The sequence below is a fragment of the Ictidomys tridecemlineatus genome, chromosome X (genome assembly GCF_052094955.1).
Source record: "Ictidomys tridecemlineatus isolate mIctTri1 chromosome X, mIctTri1.hap1, whole genome shotgun sequence".
In the NCBI taxonomy this organism is placed as follows: Eukaryota; Metazoa; Chordata; class Mammalia; order Rodentia; family Sciuridae; genus Ictidomys; species Ictidomys tridecemlineatus.
This window is the reverse complement of record NC_135493.1, coordinates 47,001,240-47,023,366: the sequence shown is the minus strand read 5'-3', so window position 1 is coordinate 47,023,366 and position 22,127 is coordinate 47,001,240.

Here is a 22,127-nt window from a genome sequence, read left to right as displayed (position 1 = left end):
CCTTTATTACCCTTTGTCTAATCTACTGAATTTTTATTCTTCCCCTTTATACCCTTATTTTGGATTAGCTTCAACATTTTAGTGAAAACAATCAATCTTTGTCTTTTTAGGACAGACTAATTTCATTTATCATGATAGTTTCCAGGTCCATCTATGTATTTGCAATTGTGATAAATTCATTCTTATTAATGACTGAGTAATACTTCATTGTATTTATTTTTTTTAAAGAGAGAGTGAGAGAGGGGAGAGAGAGAGAGAGAGAGAGAGAGAGAGAGAGAGAGAGAGAGAGAGAGAGAAAGAGAATTTTTAATATTTATTTTTTTAGTTCTCGGCGGACACAACATCTTTGTTGGTATGTGGTGCTAAGGATCGAACCCGGGCTGCACGCATACCAGGCGAGCACGCTACCGCTTGAGCCACATCCCCAGCCCACTTCATTGTATTTATATACCAAAAATTCTATATCCATTCATCTGTTGCAGGGTACCTAGGTTGGCTCCATATCTATTTTAATAAGTTCTTGATAAGAAAATTCTAAGTTAGAACTTAATGGGAACAGTTGAAACTGAATTAGTAAACCTACATGCAACATGTTAATTGGATTCTCAGTGGCAGGGGCCAAATGACCACACCTAATTTCCAAAATCAAAGTGGGTGGAGCTGTTTTAATGCACAGCAGAGTCAATACACTGATCAGAAAAGTTTGACTTGCAGAGACTTTTAGTGCTAGTTGGTTAATTATTGTGTTCAAAATAGAACACAGGACCTGAACAGACACTTCTCCTAGGAGGACATACAATCAATCAACAAGTACACAAAAAAATGTTCACCATCTCTAGCAGTGAGAGAAATGCAATTCAAAACCATCCTAAGATACCATCTCACTCCAGTAAGATTGGCAGCCATTATGAAGTCAAACAACAACAAGTGCTGGAGAGGATGTGGGGAAAAGGGTACTCTTGTACATTGCTGGTGGGACTACAAATTGGTGTGGACAATTTGGAAAGCAGTATGGAGATTCCTGGGAAAGCCGGGAATGAAACCACCATTTGACCCAGCTATTGCCCTTCTCGGACTATTCCCTGAAGACCTTAAAATAGTGTACTACAGGGATACTGCCACATAAATGTTCATAGCAACAGAATTCACAATAGCTAGACTGTAGAATCAACCCAGATGCCCTTCAATAGATGAATGGATAAAAGAAAATGTGGCATTTATACACAATGGAGTACTACACAGCACTAAAAAATGACAAAATCATGGAATTTTCAGGGAAATGGATGGCACTAGAGCAGATTATGCTAAGTGAAGCTAGCCAATCCCTAAAAAAACAATTGACAAATGTCTTCTTTGATATAATGAGAGCAACTAAGAACAGAGCAGGGAGGAAGAGCAGGAGGAAAAGATTAACATTAAACAGAGACATGAGGTGGGAGGGAAAGGGAGAGAAAAGGGAAATTGCATTGAAATGGAAGGAGACCCTCATTGTTATACAAAATTACATATAAGAGGTTGTGAGGGGAATGGGAAAAAAACAAGGAGAGAAATGAATCACAGTAGATGGGGTAGAGAGAGAAGATGGGAAGGGAGGGCAGGGGGATAGTAGAGGATAGGAAAGGTAGCAGAATACAAAAGTTACTAATATGGCATTATGTAAAAATATGGATGTGTAACTGATGTGATTCTGCAATCTGCATACAGGGTAAAAATGGGAGTTCATAACCCACTTGAATCTAATGTATGAAATATGATATGTCAAGAGCTTTGTAATGTTTTGAACAACCAATAAAAAAATAGATAGAAAACTACTTGATTATACATTAATCTTCACAAAGATAAAATTTGTAGGTAAAATGATCAAAAAAATTATAAAAAGATATAAAGTCATGATTATCTCATTTCCCAGAATTGCAGTCAGTATACAGACTCAGGATTGAATAATGAATGTTCCATTTGAGGAAGGGCCTTAATATTGACAAAATGTATGCAGTTAACATTACTTCCAATCATCTCCAAAGGGACCTATGAACTTTCACCAGGATGACTGTGCATTGAAGAATAAAACAGTCAAACTGCCAACATCAAAACTGTAATAGATATGGGGGTATTGATAATTACCACATCTCCATACTTCTTGCGTACTTGGCCTCTACAGAATACAGATTCTGCATCATTACAATAGATTGTTATAATCTTAACCTGGTGGTGTCTCCAATTTCAACTACTATACCAGATGTGGTTTCATTGCTTGTACCAATTCACATATATCCTGATAACCTGATATATAGCTAATGATATTGGAAAATATTTATTCTCCAAACCTGTTAGCAATATATATTCATTGTTCTACTTTAAGGATATATATACATTTTATTCAGTTCTATGGCAATTTATTTTACAAAGATCTTGATTGAATTTTTTCTCTACGTGATATCATATTGGTCCATTACACTGATGGCATTATGCTGATTAGACCCATAAAACAAGAAAAAACAATTACTCTAATTTGAATGTGTTGAGAATTGAGAGTTATAAAAATGTCAGCCCTCTATCACTGAAATTGCTAGAGTCCAATGTTGTAGGACATGCTAATATGTGCCTTCTAAGGTAAAGAATAAATTTCTGACCTGCGACCGACCGGCAGAACAGGCCCATCAGTCCACAGGTGTGGTAGACACGTCACCCCAATTGGAGGAGGGGCAGAGCAGAGCTGCCACCCACGCCCGCAAGGTAGGCAGGCCTGTGACCGACCGGCAGAACAGGCCCAGTGGCCTGCCAGCATGGTAGACACGTCACACCAATTGGAGTAGAGGCAGAGCAGAGCCTCCGACTGCTCCCGGAATAGGCCCAGCGCCCTGCCGGCGTGGTAAACACGTCACCCCAATTGGAGTAGGGGCACAGCAGAGCCTTTGCCTGCACCCGGAACAGGCCCAGCGGCCCGCCGGCGTGGTAGTCATGTCACCCCAATTGGAGTAGGGGCAGAGCAGAGCCACCACTCGCGCCTGCAAGGTAGGCAGGCCTGTGACCGACCAGCGGAACAGGCACAGCGGCCTGCTGGTGCGGCAGACACGTCACACCATTTAGAGTAGGGGCAAAGAAGGGCTGCCGCCCGTGCCTGCAAGATAGGCAGACCTGTGACCTACGGGAGGAACAGGCCCAGTGGCCTGCTGGCATGGTAGTCAAGTCACACCAATTGGAGTAGGAGCAGAGCAGAGCTGCTGCCCGCGCCTGCAAGGTAGGCAGACCTGCGACCGACCAGCAGAACAGGCCCAGGGGTCCGTGGGTGTGGTAGACACGTCACACCAATTGGAGGAGGGGCAGAGCAGTGCCACCGGCCACACAAGCAAGGTAGGCAGACCGTTGACTGACTGGCAGAACAGACCCAGCTGCCCACCACCATGATAGACAGATCACCCCAACTGGAGGAGCACAGCCGCTGCCCACCCTGCAAGGGAGACTTTTCAACTATACAAGAGCAATATAAATATATAGGGGGAAAATTTCAAAAACACAACAGTTTCACCAAGCAGAAAGAAACGCGAGCAGTATAAAAAGACAAGGAAAGAAAGGACCATAAGCAATGCAGGTCAACTCAACTTTAGAAGAGGTAATAGCTGCAACAGATGGAATGTCAGATAGAGAGGTCAGGATATACATGCTTCAGATGATCTGGAGTCTCAAGGAAGACATGAGACAGCAAAATCAGACAATGAAAGATCACATTGACAAGGAACTACATAAACAAATCCAGGAAGTAAAAGATCAATTTCACAGGGAGATAGAGGTAATAAAAAACAAACAAATAGAAATCCTAGAAATGCAGGAAGCAATAAACCAACTTAAAAACTCAATTGAGAATACTACCAGCAGAGTAGATCACTTAGAAGATAGAACATAAAACAATGAAGACAAAGTATTTCAACTTGAAAAGAACATAGACAGCTCAGCCAGACTGTTAACGAACCATGAGCAGAACATCCAAGAAAGATGGGATAACAGAAAGAAACCAAACTTAAGACTCACTGGGATACAGGAAGGTATAGAGGTCCAAACCAAAGGAATTAGCAATTTATTCAATGAAATAATATGAGAAAACTTCCCAGACTTGAAGAATGAGACAGAATCCCAAATCCTAGAAGCCTACAGGACACCAAATGTGCAAAATCATAAGAAATCCACACTTAGACACATTATAATGAAGATGCCCAACATACACAATAAGGAGAGAATTTTAAAAGCTACAAGAGAAAGGAAGCAGATTACATTTAGGGGTAAACCAATCAGGATAACAGCTGATCTTTCAACACAGAAACTGAAAGCTAGAAGATCCTGGAATACCATATTTCAAACGCTGAAAGAAAATGGGTTCCAACCAAGAATTTTGTATCCAGTGAAATTAAGCTTCAGGATGGAAGATGAAATTAAAATCTTCCACGATAAACAAAAGTTAAAAGAATTTGCAGCAAGAAAACCATCTCTTCAAAACATCCCTGGCAAAACATTACAGGAAGAGAAAATGGAAAATAACAATGAAAACCAACAGTGGGAGGTAGGACAGTAAAGGGGAGAAAATAATCAAAGAGGAAAACAAACCATGTGTAATAACATAAATAAACAAATATGGCTGGAAGAACAAACCATATCTCAATAATAACCCTAAATGTTAATGGCCTAAAATCACCAATTAAGAGACACAGGCTAGTAGAATGGATCACAAAACAAGACCCAACAATATGCTGCCTACAAGAGACACTTTTGATAGGAAAAGATATATATAGACTGAAGGTGAAAGGTTGGGAAAAATCATATCACTCATATGGACTTCAGAAACAAGCAGGAGTGTCCATACTCATATCAAATAAAATAGATTTCAAGCCAAAGTTAATCAAAAGGTATAAAGAGGGACACTACATACTGCTCAAGGGAACCATACACCAACAAGACATAACAATCATAAATATATTTGCCCCAAACAATGGTGCAGCTATGTTCATCAAGTAAACTCTTCTCAAGTTCAAGAGTCTAATAGACCACCATACAATAATCATGGGAGACATCAACACACCTCTCTCACCACTGGACAGATCTTCCAAACAAAAGTTGAATAAGGAAACTATAGAACTCAATAACACAATTAACAACCTAGACTTAATTGACATATATAGAATATACCATCCAACATCAAGCAGTTACACTTTTTTCTCAGAAGCACATGGATCCTTCTCAAAAATAGATCATGAATTATGTCACAGGGCAACTCTTAGACAATATAAAGGAGTAGAGATAATACCATGCATCTTATCTGATTATAATGGAATAAAACTGAAAATCAACAATAAAAGAAGGAAGGAAAAATCATGCATCACTTGGAGAATGAACAATAGGTTACTGAATGATCAATGGGTTATAGAAGACAACAAGGAGGAAATTAAAAAATTCTTAGAGATAAATGAAAACACAGACACAACATATCAGAATCTATGGGACACATTGAAAGCAGTTCTAAGAGGAAAATTCATTGCTTGGAGTTCATTCCTTTAGAAAAGAAAAAAACAATAAATAAATGATCTCATACTTCATCTCAAAATCCTAAAAAAGAAGAGCAAAACAACAGCAAAAGAAGTAGAAGGCAAGAAATAATTAAAATCAGAGCTGAAATTAATGAAATCGAAACAAAAGAAACAATTGAAAAAATTGACAAAACTAAAAGTTGGTTCTTTGAAAAAATAAATATGATCGACAGACCCTTAGCCATGCTAACGAAGAGAAGATGAGAGAGAACTCAAATTACTAGCATACAGGATGAAAAAGGCAACATCATACCAGACACTTCAGAAACACAGAAGATAATCAGAAATTATTTTGAATCCTTATACTTCAATAAAATAGAAGATAGTGAAGGCATAGATAAATTTCTTAAGTCATATGATCTGCCTAGATTGAGTCAGGAGGATATAGACAACCTAAACAGACCAATATCAATTGAGGAAATAGAAGAAACCATCAAAAGACTATCAACTAAGAAAAGCCCAAGACCGGATGGATATACAGCAGAGTTTTACAAAACCTTTAAAGAGGAACTAATACCAATACTTTTCAAGCTATTTCAGGAAATAGAAAAAGAGGGAGAACTTCCAAATTCATTCTACGAGGCCAACATCACCCTGATTTCTAAAACAGATAAAGACACTTCAAAAAAAGAAAATTACAGACCAATATCTCTAATGAACCTAGATGCAAAAATCCTCAATAAAATTCTGGCGAATCGGATACAAAAACATATCAAAAAAAATTGTGCACCATAATCAAGTAGGATTCATCCCTGGGATGCAAGGCTGGTTTAATATACAGAAATCAATAAATGTTATTCACCACATCAATAGACTTAAAAGTAAGAACCATATGATCATCTCGATAGATGCAGAAAAAGTATTCGACAAAGTACAGCATCCCTTTATGTTCAAAACTCTAGAAAAATTAGGGATAACCGGAACATACCTCAACATTGTAAAAGCAATCTACGATAAGCCACAGGCCAGCATCATTCTGAATGGAGAAAAATTGAAGGCATTCCCTCTAAGATCTGGTACAAATCAGGGATGCCCTCTCTCACCACTTCTGTTCAACATAGTCCTCGAAACACTGGCCAGAGCAATTAGACAGACGAAAGAAATTAAAGGCATAAAAATAGGAAAAGAAGAACTTAAATTATCACTATTTGTAGATGATATGATTCTATACCTAGCAGACCCAAAAGGGTCTACAAAGAAGCTATTAGAGCTAATAAATGAATTCAGCAAAGTGGCAGGATATAAGATCAACATGCATAAATCAAAGGCATTCCTGTATATCAGCGACAAATTCTCTGAAACGGAAATGAGGACAACTACTCCATTCACAATATCCCCCCAAAAAATAAAATACTTGGGAATCAACCTAACAAAAGAGGTGAAAGATTTATATAATGAAAATTACAGAACCCTAAAGAAAGATATAGAAGAAGACCTTAGAAGATGGAAAAATATACCCTGCTCATGGATAGGCAGAACTAACATCATCAAAATGGCAATATTACCAAAAGTTCTCTATAAGTTCAATGCAATGCCAATCAAAATCCCAACAGCATTTCTTGTAGAAATAGATAAAAGAATCATGAAATTCATATGGAATAATAAAAGACCCAGAATAGCAAAAACAATGCTAAGCAGGAAGTGTGAATCAGGCGGTATAGCGATACCAGACTTCAAACTATACTACAGAGCAATAGTAACAAAAACAGCATGGTACTGGTACCAAAACAGGCAGGTGGACCAATGGTACAGAATAGAGGACACATTAACCAATCCACAAAACTACAACTATCTTATATTTGATAAAGTGGCTAAAAGCATGCAATGGAGGAAGGATAGCATCTTCAACAAATGGTGCTGGGAAAACTGGAAATCCAAATGCATCAAAATGAAACTGAATCCCTTTCTCTCGCCATGCACAAAAGTTAACTCAAAATGGATCAAGGAGCTTGATGTCAAATCAGAGACACGGTGTCTGATAGAAGAAAAAGTTGTCTATGATCTACATACTGTGGGGTCGGGCTCCAAATTCCTCAATAGGACACCCATAGCACAAGAGTTAATAACTAGAATCAACAAACGGGACTTACTCAAACTAAAAAGTTTTTTCTCAGCAAAAGAAACAATAAGAGAGGTAAATATCCCTATTTACCTACATCCTGGGAAGAAATCTTTACTCCTCACACTTCAGATAGAGCCCTAATATCCAGAGTATACAAAAAACTCAAAAAATTAGACAATAAGATAACAAATAACCCAATCAACATATGGGCCAAGGACCTGAGCAGACACTTCTCAGAGGAGGACATACAATCAATCAACAAGTACATGAAAAAAATGCTCACCATCTCTAGCAGTCAGAGAAATGCAAATCAAAACCACCCTTAGACACCATCTCACTCCAGTAAGATTGGCAGCCACTATGAACCAAACAACAACAAGTGCCAGCGAGGATGTGGGGAAAAGGGTACACCTGTTCATTGTTGGTGGGACTGCAAATTGGTGCAGCCAATTTGGAAAGTAGTATGGAGATTTCTTGGAAACCTGGGAATGGAACCACCATTTGACCCAGCTATTCCCCTTCTCGGTCGGTCTATTCCCTAAAGACCTAAAAAGAGCATGCTACAGGGACACTGCTACATGGATGTTCATAGCAGCACAATTCACAATAGCAAGACTGTGGAACCAACCTAGATGCCCTTCAATAGAGGAATGGATAAAAAATAATGTGGCATTTATACACAATGGAGTATTACTCTGTATTAAAAAATGACAAAATCATAGAATTTGGAGGGAAATGGATGGCATTAGAGCAGATTATGCTAAGTGAACCTAGCCAATCCCTAAAAAACAAATGCCAAATGTCTTCTTTGATATAAGGAGAGTAACTAAGAACTTAGTAGGGAAAAAGAGCATGAGAAGAAGATTAACATTAAACAGGGATGAGGGATGGGAGGGAAAGGGAGAGAGAAGGGAAATTGCATGGAAATGGAAGGAGACACTCAGGGTTATACAAAATTACATATAAGAGGAAGTGAGGGGAAAGAGAAAAATAATACAAGGGGGAGAAATGAATTACAGTGGAGGGGATAGAGAGAGAAGAGGGGAGGGTAGGGGAGGGGAGGGGGATAGTAGAGGATAGGAAAGGCAGCAGAATACAACAGACACTAGTATGGCAATAAGTAAATCAATGGAAGTGTAACTGATATGATTCTGTAATATGTATACGGGGTAAAAATGGGAGTTCATAACCCACTTGAATCAAAGTGTGAAATATGATATATCAAGAACTATGTAATGTTTTGAACAACCAACAATAAAAAACAATAAAAAGAATAAATTTCTACATCTTAATCTTTCCACAGACAAAAATGTGGCACAATGTTTAGTGTACATCTTTGTATTTTATAGGCAGTTGCTCATTTCTGTGCATTACTGTGTACTATTTACCATGTGACCTGAAAAGATGTAGTTTTCAGTGGGGTTAAAAATAAGACTCTGAAATGGCTCCAGGCTGCTCTGAAAGCTATTCTGTCAATTCAGACTCATGATTCAGCAGATTCAATGGTGCTTGAAATATCAGTGTCAGAGATATTGTTCAGAGATCATAGTAGGTCTGTATAGGTAAATCATAGTGCATGATCTTTAGCTATTAAGAGGAAATCCTGCCATCCCCCACAAATAACTAATCTCTCCTTTGAAGTAACAACTGTTGCTATGCTATTGACACTCTGAATGATTAAACATGGGCCATCAATTTACCATGCAATCTGAGCTGCCCATTAATAGCTGACACATGAAGCCATACAATTGGTGAGTCTTGTGAAATCCTATCATCAAACAGAAGTGGTATACTTCAGAGAAGGATCCAGCAGACTCCAAATGCACAAGTTATATTAAGGAGTGATCCAAATGCTCATGGTTCCCTTATTTTGAACACTACTATCTCAAAGTAGGCACTTATATCCTAATAGGTAGTTTCCTGTGATCAGTTGATGGAATAGAGAAAGTTGGGCCTGGTTTACAAAAATTCTGCTGGATATGCATGCATCACCAGAAAATAGTGTTGTAGCACTAGAAACCCTTTCTGATACATCTCTGAAGAAAGAACAGTGGTATGGGAAAACTTCCCAGTGCAGAACTTAAGGAAATATAGTTTTTTTGTTTGTTTGTTTGTTTTGTTTCATTGGATAGAAACTTGTCCACATCTATGATTCTATATCAATTCATGAAATGATTTTGCTAGATGGACAGATAATTTAAGTACCATGATTAGAAAATTTGTGACAAGGAAGTCTGGAGAAGAGTTATATAGATAGTCATCTATAAATGGGTGGAAAAGGGAATATATTTGTGTCCTATATGAATATTTAAACAATGATTACCTCAGTGGAATATTTTAATAAGGTTATATATAATGACCTATTTTTGTGCTTACCAATCAGTCTCTTTCACAGCCATTGATGGCATCATCCAACAGGCTTATGAACAAAATAACCATGCTTATAATATTAGAAGTTCTATGAAAGACCAGCAACCTAGATATTCACTCACCAGGGTCCAACTGGCTATAGTCAATGCTGAGTGCCAAATTTAAAAGCATCAGGACCAAATCTGAGCCCACAATATGGCACCATTCCCTGAAATGATAGACCTGTTAACTGGTGGAAAATTGATTTCATTGGGCCACCTTAATCATGGAATGAGTAATGTTTTGTTCTTATTTAAATAGACACAATGGGTTCCTATTTTCCCGCCATGTATGAAATCTAAAGCTAAAACTGTCATCTGTGCACTTATAGAATACTTTATCTACCTTCAGAGACTTCAACAAGCATTACTTTCTGTAAAGGTACTGGCATCTCAACAAATGAAATATAGCAATGGGGAGGTCCAGGCTCATGGAATTAACTTATCTTACTATATTCCCCCACACCCTGAAGCAAATGGCATAATAAAACAATGCAATGGCCATTTGAATACTACCTTATAGAATCAGCAAGGTGGAAATACCTTGCATAACCAGTGCAAAATTATTTAATGTGCTGTTTGTGTTTAGAATTAACCTCCAATATATGGTAATATTTTTCCCATAGCAAAGATTTATATGTCCATCAATAAAAGTGTTAGCTTTATATTCCCGTGACCTTCTTTTGGCTCAAACGTCTTATTTCCAAAGGAAAAAATTCTTCCACCAGGAAACACAATGATGATTAAAAATAAAAAACCTGGAATTCAATAATGTCCACCAGTTAATTGTGGCTCCTCAAACCACTGTCCTACTTATTCTAAGTAGGACAACAGGTAAATAAGAGTGTCATCATGCTGGATGGAATGACTAATTATATTTATAAGGTGGAAATTGGACATCTTTGTGATAAGAAAGGTAAAAAATACAAGAAATCCCTTGACTCATCTTGTAGAATTGACATGTTGTATGTTTAAAGTTAATAGAGAATTATAGCAACACAATGTAAGCAAATCTAATAATGATTATAACATTTATAGAATGAAGTTTTGGTCACTTCATCAGGCAAAGAGCCCTGATCAACCAAGGTGCTTGTTGAGGGAAAAAAAAAAGAATATGGAGGTGCTGGAGATCTAGCTCAGTTGGTAGAGTGCTTGTCCCACATGCACAAGGCCCTGGGTTCAATCCCCAGCACCACCCACCCATACAAAAAGATTATGGAATGAACAATATAAGAAAGTAGACATAAATATGTGCTATGACTACATGAACAGTTACAGAAATGAGGTTTTGTAATTGCCATGGATATTCATTCCTTATTTTGTTAAGAACATGTTTATATCTATACACACAAATAACTGATTAAATATCTTTTTTCCATTATTCTTTTGTAGACTACATCTGATTTTTTGTTGGTTGTTTTTAGTTATATATGACAGTATGACAGTAGAATCCATTCTGATATAATTACACAAGCATGGGATATATCTTATTCTAAGTAGGACAATATTCTTGTGGATGTACACAATGATGAGATTCACTGTGGTGTATTTATATACTGTACATGGAAAAATTATGTTACATTAATTCCTCTGTCTTCCTTTTCCTATATCCCTCCATTATTCTTTTGTCATATAATGTAGGATATATATACTTTCTAATATAATAATTAAGTCCTTATAGATTTATATTATAGCAATTAAATTACACAATATCAAGAAAACAAGTATCAAACAAGGTATTTGCATGTCTTTCCGAAGTGTTAGTGAATTTGGGGAAACATGCAGAAAAAAAATTATCATGTTAGGTAGAATTTTAACTTCATCATTTTAATTATTTCATCATTTGTTAAGAGTTTAAGGAGATCCATATAGCTGTGTAGATTAAAAAAATAGACTTATGATGATTGATTTAATATGTCGTCTTGGCTGGGATATATTTAGAGAAACATATATAGATGTGCTATAAAAATAGTTTAAGATCATCTTATCATTTAAATTAGTAGAATGAATAAAAAAATAACCTTTAATTATGTTGGTGTGTCTCATCTAATCATTATCTGTCTTTAAAAAAAAAACAAAAAAACGTCCCTTAGGAAAGAGTTGATCCTGCCAGCAATCTCTTAGAACTTTAGCTGCAGCATCAACTCTTTCCTAGGTCTTCATTAAATTGGCCTATTCTGTAGATTTTGGAATTGCCAGTGTTCCAAATATGACAAAACACTTTTTAAAATTAAAATTCTCTTTCCACACATATAAATATGTACACACACAAACACACACAGACACAATCACAAGCATATCTAATTGATTCTTTTTTTCTGTGGAGCCCTTATGACTATAAAAATAAAATATCATGATTAGGCTACACTAATCACAGTTAATCCCTGGATTTGGAAAGAAGCCAATGTTTGTGAATCATATCATCATCTCCCATTTGAGTATTTGGACATTTGTTAAGAAATTAAAATGTGTGGAATGTGTCCTGTGGCAACAGATAGTGTCTGTTATAACTACAATTTGCATGCCTGCAACCTTGATTGTGAAAGTAATTATAAAGTACATATACATATATTGTTGAGTTAGAAAATCTAAGGAACTGGAATTCCTTCCTTCTTTTCTCCTTCCTTGGTTTTTCTAAAATTTCCAACCAAATTTTAATCTACTTTTTAAGAGGATGAAAACAGGGGCACAATGAAGAAAGGAAGCCTTGGATCCTATGGGACTTTGAATGGTTAAATCATGAATAGAGCATTCATAGCAATGATAACACATCTTTAGTGAGATCATGATATTGACAGGTATGGTAACATACAAATTAATAGGAAGAGAACACCATTCCTTCATTAAGGTTAAATGCTAGGGCCCATAATTTTATATTAATATTTAATATGTCAAATTAGTATTTCTTTCAATGGAGCTTTTGAAGAATTGTTTTGCTGAGACATAGTTCACATACCATACAATTTACAGATTCACATTTTATACTTAAATTGTTTTTAGTATATTCAAAGATAAGTGCAACCATCACCACAGTCAATTTTAGACCATTTTATCATCCCCCAAAGAAACTAAACTATAAATGTGGATGTTACTGTTTCTCTATTCAGCTCCATCAGTTTTTATTTCATTTATTTTCAGGCTCTTTTATGATCATCATGTCTTCTTGACAGGTTGATCAATCTATAATTAAGTATCATTCCCCTTTATCATTAGTAATTTTCACTGAATTGAAGTTCTTCTGTTATCACTGTGGCAATATCAGTGCTGCACACTGATGGGATGCATAAGATGCATTGGCTCCTGGAGCTCTTCTAAAGACAGCCACAGAAAGATTAGGCTGCTTATTACAGGAGGCATGGATATTATTTTTCTTTTTATTACCAGAGATAATCTTATGGCACACTAGGTTCCAGGTCTATCCAGTTTTTAATTCTGGATATGTGGGAAATAAAAAGGAAAAACAGGGGAATTCATCATCATGTTCAACTTCTGATATACCTAGCCATTCCACTTTGTCTTTCAATTCTTCAGAATTCTTTGATTTAAAAAATTATTTCCAGGGCATTGTGTTTCATTATGAAGTACAACACAGATTAAACAAGGCTAGTTTATCTCAGAAATGGAAATTTACAACCATTTAAAAAATATACATTTTTCTTGTGTGTTTAGAAGGACTTTATCAGGTCTAATAGAGAGTGCTTAGTTTCTTCTCATAAGAAGCATATAGTATAGCACAGCAATTTTATTCTTGCTAATTAATTGAAATTTCCTGTTATAACAGGTTAGAGAACCCAGGAAATACACCAGCGATGGAATCAGGAATTGACAACTGAAAGAATTCAACAGCAACAAAATCACAAGTCTTTGCTTAGGCTGGCATGGCCTTTCAGAATTGTCCCAATTGAAGAAAATTGTGGGGAATTTGTACCCATGCAATGACTCATCATTAGAAGTGAACTAACACCTGTTCAGAAATATAACATTGGAAGATGTAGGTCCTTTTGGCAGAGGGTAATTTTTTGAGAGGCTCTCAGTTATGAACTACTGGCCACTCGCCTGGAAGCTGAGGAGATGACTTTCTAGATCCCAAAGAGGGAGACCGTGAAGAGATTTCAGAGTCTCAAACTCCAAAGTAGAACATTCTGACACACTGAATTTATAGTAGTACACAAAACACTTGTAATTTTAAAAATCTCCAAAGAAGAAAAACAATAAGGATTGTAAACTTCTTATCTATTTGGACATTGTAAATATGTTCCAAGAGACAGAAATATGTGAGAAAATTGCAAAGGAAGGGAAAGATTATATAGAATCGTATTAAATTTATAGAAAAATTTTATAGAAGCTAAATCTTGTACTGAGTAATGAAGGAAATATAGAAATTTAATTAATGATAGTAAAATAATTTTCAGAGTGTATATTTTAGCAACACGAGTGAGAACCACATGCAAAGAAAGTGCAAGAGGCCATTATCATGAAATGATTTTAATTATATTATATATAGATAGATCTAAAATTAATTTCCTGATCTATTAATCCCTTGCTGTGTGATACTCTATGAGATACTTATCTTTTGAAGTCTTATTTCTTTATACTAAAGTTCATTTATTTAATGATTACTTACTGAATGCCTACCATATTTGAATCACTTTTCTATGTACCAAAATACAGCAAATGGACAAGACAGATATGATTTTTATTAGTATAGTTCTCATACAAACATTCTAAAATTGTTGCCTTTTTATGAACTGCTGTAAGTGCATATACTTAACTCACTGTCTATTATGTATGAAATCCATAAATATCACTTGATGTTTACAATTATAGTTGTAGCAGCATGTCTGATGACAAAAATAAACCTGTAAATAGAAAGTGAAGATTAGGTGGAGAAAGGTAATGAATACCAAAGTTATGAACTTGGGCCAGGCATGGCGACACAAACCTGTAATCCCAGGGACGTGGGAGGCTGAGGCAGGAGAATCACGGGTTCAAATCCAGCCTCAGGAAAGCAAGGCAGTAAGCAACTTAGGGAGAACCTGTCTCTATATAAAATAGAAAATAGGGCTTGGGATGTGGCTCAGTGGTCAGGTGCCCCTCAGTTCAATCCAGTACCAAAAAAAAAAAAAAAGAATTTGCAGAATATGGGTTTGAATTCATAAATTACACAAAAAGTTATACCTATTTTTCCATAAGTTACATTTTAAACCAACAAATACAACTATAAATTTTGGGGATTGAATGTGATGTATTGTCACACATATACTATTGTGGAATGATCAAACCCAGATGATTAACATATCTATCATTCAAAACATTTATCACATTATTGTGAGAATATTTAGAAATATTTTTGTGGGGAATGGATATACATATAATCCAGACTTGGTAGGCTGAGGCAGAGGGATGGCAATTTTGAGGCCAACCTCAGCAACATAGCAAGAACCTGTCTCAAAATAATAAAAATAAATAAAAATAAAAATAAAAATGAGGTAGTCCACTGGAAGGCTACCCCTGGATTCAACTTCTAGCATTTAAAAACATAATTTCTTTTGGCTATTTTAAATATACAGTACATTATTATTAACAACAAGTTAAGAAGGCATGGAATATACCTCAATAGAATAAAGGTTATATAAGACAGACTACAACTTACATCATACTCAATGGTGAGCAATTGAAGACTTTTCCTCTAAGATCAAGAATAAAATAAAAATATGCCTTATTTTTAAAGTTTTTAACATAGAAAATACTTTTATCAATGGATTTTGACACTGTCATGAAAACATTCAGGTAAAGACTTTTCCAAAAATAGAGATGATTTATTGCATATTTATATAGCAAATGAATTCCAAAGTCTAGCATCATACTTGAAAAATAATTCAAGATAGATCACAAAATTAAAGCTAAAACCTCATAATACAAGGATAAAAGAAGACAAAATATCTTCATTAATTTGATGATTGCAAAGGTATTGCTATTTAATCAGTGCATTATATATTTATACATAAATATTATTATAAATTATAAATATTGATTAAAATAATAATAACAATAATAGAAGGGAGATCAGAAGAATGGAGCCACCTGATTAGGTGAGGGGAGGAGGAAAGAGAAAGGAAGGTACTCGGAATGAGTTTGATTAAAGTATGTTATCTGCATGTATGAATATGACATAATTAATCCCACTATTATGTATAATTACCATGCACCAATTAAATAAAACAAAAATATGCTTTGTCAAAATTTAAAACTTCATATTAGCAAAAGGCTATTAAGAAAATTCATAATAAAGCCATGCATAGGAGAAATTATTATGAAAGTATAAACTTGATAAAATACTGGATTCATTCATATATTTTCAGATATGAATCTTTAAAATGACACACTAACTTGTTAAAATGGAAAATTTTGGAAGAGATACTTTACCCTTAACATATAACAGTCACCATCATCAGAAAAACTTTTTAAAATTAAATATAAATTGTGATTCATCCAATAAAATGGCTAAAATTATGAAGGCTAATGTCGCGACCCCCCTTGCCCGCAAGGAAGACGCGACTCAGGAATCTTCTTTCAGCAGTTTATTCAGGCCCTTGATATTCTTCTAATAATTCTTCTACTACTACTACCTCGGATGCCCCTCCCAGCCTTAATAAAGCACCGCGAACCCCAATGCAAAGCTGCCACGTGTACCCTTCTCACAGGGTGCTAGAAAATGACACGCCAACTTTCTCTGATAAGGAGCTGGGAACACGCCAACTCTCTTTGATATGGAGTTGTCCTTCACAGACCACAACGGAGCCAGCGCCATCATGTAATGGCGACCACAGTCCGCAGGAACGGCTCACCACAGGCTAACAACACAAATGCTGTTTAAGTATGAAGCAAATGAAATTTAGTTGTTAGCCACAGTATAAAATGTCATGCTATGATTGGCTATGTTCAATAGACTCTTTAAAAAATATTACTTTTCCTAACAGTCAAAACTAGAAACAACAGAGGTATCCATTGAAACCAGAATAGAGACACATGATAACAATAAATTCTACTCTTGACCCCAAATCCCTCTCAACCACTGAACTTTTCACCATTGTCCTTGTATACTGCAGGCTGACAGTATTCACTTATATTATTCAGAAATTTTTTTAGCTCTTTGGAATATAAGGATTCTGTAAGATGTCCAAGATGCAAAATGTGTCTCCTTGGGATCAAAGACCAATTTAACACTTACATTTTCACATTTCTAATTTTTAGAAATTTTATGTACTTTTTAAAGTCTTGTTGCACAAGCTACAACTTCTAATAAAATGCTAAGCAGGAGTGATGAGAAAGCATATCCCTGACCTTTTTTTTTTTTCTGATCTTAGTAGGAACGTGTATTTTGTTACTTTTAAGTATGATGTTACTTGTTTTGTGTAACTCTTCTTTATCAAATAGTTCCTGCTACTACTAATTTACTAAGAGGTTTTGTTACATTTATTAATATAATCATATGATTTTATTTTTATTCTGTTAATACGGTTATATTAAATTGATATCAAATATTGAATTATATTTGCATACTCAGTATATTGAATTTGGCCATAATGTATAATTGTTTTACATATTGTTTAATTTTATTAGACAATAAAATTTTGAGTGTTGCACCTATGATCACAAAATATGTTGATCTCTGGTTTTACTCTTTGTAATTTCTTAATCTGGTTATCATATTAGAATGAGGCTTTCACCATTAAAGGAATTAGACATGTTCCTTTTATTTCTCTTTTCTAGATGACATTGTAGAAAAGTAGTAATATTGTATTCTTAAATATTTGATGGAATTCTCTAATGCAGCCATCTGAGCATTGCGATTTCATTTTTTAGAAGATTATTAATTATTGATTCAGGTTTTTGAGAATGTGTAGTATCTGTTCTCCTTTTTTTGTTTTTTTAATTCTTTGTTATTTATTAATTTATTTTAGTTATACACAACATTAAGATTTATTTTGAAATAGCTATAAAAGCATGCTCTAATTTAATCTCCAGTACTTCCCCTTTCCCTCACCTCCTCACGCCCCCTGTACCCTTATCTTTATTCTACTTATCTTTCTGCTATTTACTTTTAAATTTTTTGCTTATTTGGTTTTTAGTTAGCATATTGTACATATATGATTGTGTTATTTACTGTAGTATATTTGTATATATACATAGGAACGTTAGGTCAGATTCATTCTGCTCTTCTTCCCCTCTCCCATCCCTTCTCCATCCCCCTCAGTCCACTTAACTTTCTTTTATTTTGAATGGAATCTGCCCCCCCATCCCTGCTTTCCCCTTATTTTGGACTAGCTTCTGCATATCAGAGAAAATATTCAAACCTTTGGTTTTCTGAGTCTGTCTTATTTCACTTAGCATGATAGTACCCAGTTTCATTACTTTACCAGCAAGTTCCATAGTTTCATTCTTCTTTAAAGCTGAGTAATACTCCATTGTGTATATACTACATTTTCTTTATCCATTCATCTGTTGAAGGGTACCTGTTTGGGTTCCATAGCTTGGTTAATGTGCTACTATAAATATTTTTTTTTACTGTTACATTTTCTTTTTTTTTCTTTTTTTATTGTTGGTCGTTCAAAACATTACATATTTCTTGATATATCATATTTCACAGTTTGATTCAAGAGGGTTATGAACTCCCATTTTTACCCCATATACAGATTGCTGAGTCACATCAGTTACACTTCCATTGATGTCATTGTATCCTTATAGTGTGCTGATTTTAAATCTTTTGGGTATTTCACTTTGTAAAATAGATGCAAAACTATTTATCTAATCTACTCATTGTATGAATTTTGATACTATGTATTTGTCATGGAATTGGTCTATGATATCTAAGATCAAATTATTCACATTTTCAAAGAATAAAATTTTACTATTGATGAACTTATTATTGTATGGTTTCAATTTCCATAATTTGTGTGTGGTATAATCATTTCTTTAATTTTTCTTGCATTTAGCTTGGATTTATTTTCCTCATCTACTTTTCTACAGTAAATCACAGATGATTAATTTTATATCTTTCTTCCTCTCTAATATATGAATTTAATATTGTCAATTTTCTCTTAGCATAGTTTGCATTGCATTTCTCACCTTTAATGTTTTATATAGTTTTAATTTAGAATATAATATTGTTGAATTTTTCATGAGACTTCTTTGTTGCATTGTTAGAAGTTCATTGTTTAATTTACAAATAAGTGGGGTGAATTTCCAAGATTATTGATTTTTGGATTTATTGTGCTCTGAAACATACTTTACATGATTCCCATTACATTCTTGTTGTTGTTGTTACCATTATTATTATTATACCAAATGTTGAACCCAGAGACACTTAGCCACTAAGCCACATCCCCAGAAACTGTCTTAGTGAGACAGTTTCTCACTAAGTTGCTGACACTGCATTTGAACTTGTGCTCCTACTGCCTCATCTTCTCAAGCTACTGGGATTACAGGTGTACACCGCAGCACTGTGCCACTTTAAATTTTTGAAGGTATGATTGAAGTCACAGAGTGTTGGCTTCTTATTGATATTCCATGTGTTTTTAAAATGAATATGTGTTCTGCTGATGGATGATATTGTATTAGTCAGAATTCTCTAGAGAACTGCTAACATCCTGCAAGTTAATATATGAATGAATAATAACAGATGATATATTCTTAAAATGTCAGTTTGATTGATGATGCTCTTTAGGTTGACTTATTGGTAATTCCATCAACTTTTTAATTTCCTGCTTATTTGATCTATCATTTATTCAAAAAAGATGTTGAAATTCCAAAGTATAATAGGGAGTTTATTTTTCATTTCAAGAGTATAACTTTTCCATTATTTATTTTGATAAACTGTTGTTAGTTAATTCTACATTTAGAATTTTTTTTGAAAATTTGCCTATTCATCATGCTGGGGTTGCTATTTTATTACTGAATAATTTTCTTGCTCTGAAATTGACTTTGTGTGACACTAATATAGATAGTCATTCTTTATTTTTTTAATGTAATAGTTTTATTAAAGTATAGGAAAGAGCAAGGGCACAATAAGAATAGACGATCTCAATGTAGTTTTGATTTGCAATTCCCTGATTGCTAAAGATGTTGAACACTATTTTCATTTATATGTTGGCCATTTGTACTTCTTCTTTTGAGCAATGTCTGTTTAGAGTTTCTGCCCCTTTAGTAATTTGGGGGGAGGTGTATGGCCCTTTTTGATATTTTTTAAATTTTTTAAAATTTTAATTTGTTATATGTGACAACAGAATGCATTCCAATTCATATTGCACATAAGGAGCACAATTTTTCATATCTCTGGTTGTACACAAGGTAGAGTAATATACTTTGTGTCTTCTTATATGTACTAGGATAATGAGGACAATCAAATTCCACAGTCTTTCCTATCCCTATAATCCTGCCTTCCCCTTGCTCACCTTTTCCCCTTTGCCTTATCTAAAGTTCATTTAATCTGCCCATGGCCTGACTGCAGCATATTATGAATCAGCATCCTTAAAACAGAAAAATTATTTCACATTTTTTGGGGGTATTTGCTAATTTCACTTAGCATTATATTCTCCAGCTACATCCATTTACCTTCAAAAGCCATGATTTTATCCTCTTTTAATGTTGAATAATATTCCATTGTGTAAATATACCACATTTTCTTTGTGCATTAATCTATTGAAGAGCATCTAGGTTGGTTCCACAGTTTAGCTACTGTGAATTGTGCTGTTTTAAACATTTATATGGCTGTGTCCCTGTGGTATGCTGTTTTTAAGTCCTTTGGGTATAGACCGAAGAGAGGGATAGCTGGGTCAAATGGTGGTTCCATTCCCAGATTTCCAAGAAATCTCCATACTGCTTTCTATATTGGCTGCATCAGTTTGCAGTCCCACCAGAAGTTTATGAGTGCAACTTTTCTCCCACATCCTCACCAACACTTATTGTTGTTTGTATTCCCAATAGCTGCCATTCTGAATGGAGTGAGATGAAATCTTAGAGCAGTTTTGACTTGCATTTCTCCATTTGCCAGAGATCTTCAACATTTTTTTATATATTTGTTGATTGATTGTATATCTTCTGAGAAGTGTCTGTTCAATTTCCTTGGTTTATTTATTCATTGGGGGATTTTTTGGTGTTAAGATTTTTGAGTTTTTTTATATATTCTAGAGATTAGTGCTCTATCTGACATGTATGTGGTGAGAATTTGTTCCCAAACTGTAGGCTTTCTATTCACCTCACAGATTTTTTCTTTTGCTGAGAAGAAACTTTTTAGTTTGAATTCCTCCCATTTATTGATTTGTGATATTAATTCTTGTGCTATAGAAGTCTTTTCAAGGAAGTTGGGACCTAATCTGACATGATGGAGATTTGGGCCTACTTTTTCTTCTAATAAGTACAGTGTGTCTGGGTTAATTCCTAGGTCCTTGATCCACTTTGAGTTGAGTTTTATTCCTGGTGAGAGATATGGGTTTAATTTCACTTTGTTGCATATGGATTTCCAATTTTACCAGGACCATTTTTTGACGAGTCTAGCTTTTCTCAAATGTAGGTTTTTGGCACCTTTGTCAAATATAAGATAAGTGTAATTACGTGGGTTGAGCTCTGTACCTTTATTCTGTACCATTGGTCTATTTTGTTGCCAATACCATGCTGTTTTTGTTACTATTGCTCTGTAGTATACTTTAACTTCTGGTATTGTGATGCCCACCTGCCTCACTCTTCTAGCTAAGGATTGCTTTAGATATTCTGGGTCTCTTATTTTTCCAGATGAATTTCATGACTGATTTTTCTATTTCTATGAGGAATGCCATTGGAGTTTTTATTGGAATTACTTTATTTTTTTTATTTTTTTTATTGGAATTACTTTAAATATGCATAGTGCTTTTGGTAGTATGGTCATTTTGACAATATTAATTCTGCATATCCAAGAACAAGGTAGTTCTATCCATCTTCTAAGGTTTCCTTTAATTTCTTTCTTTAATGTTCTGTAGATTTCATCATAGAGGTATTCCACCTCTTTTATTAAGTTGATTCCCAAGTATGTTGTTGTTGTAGTTGTTA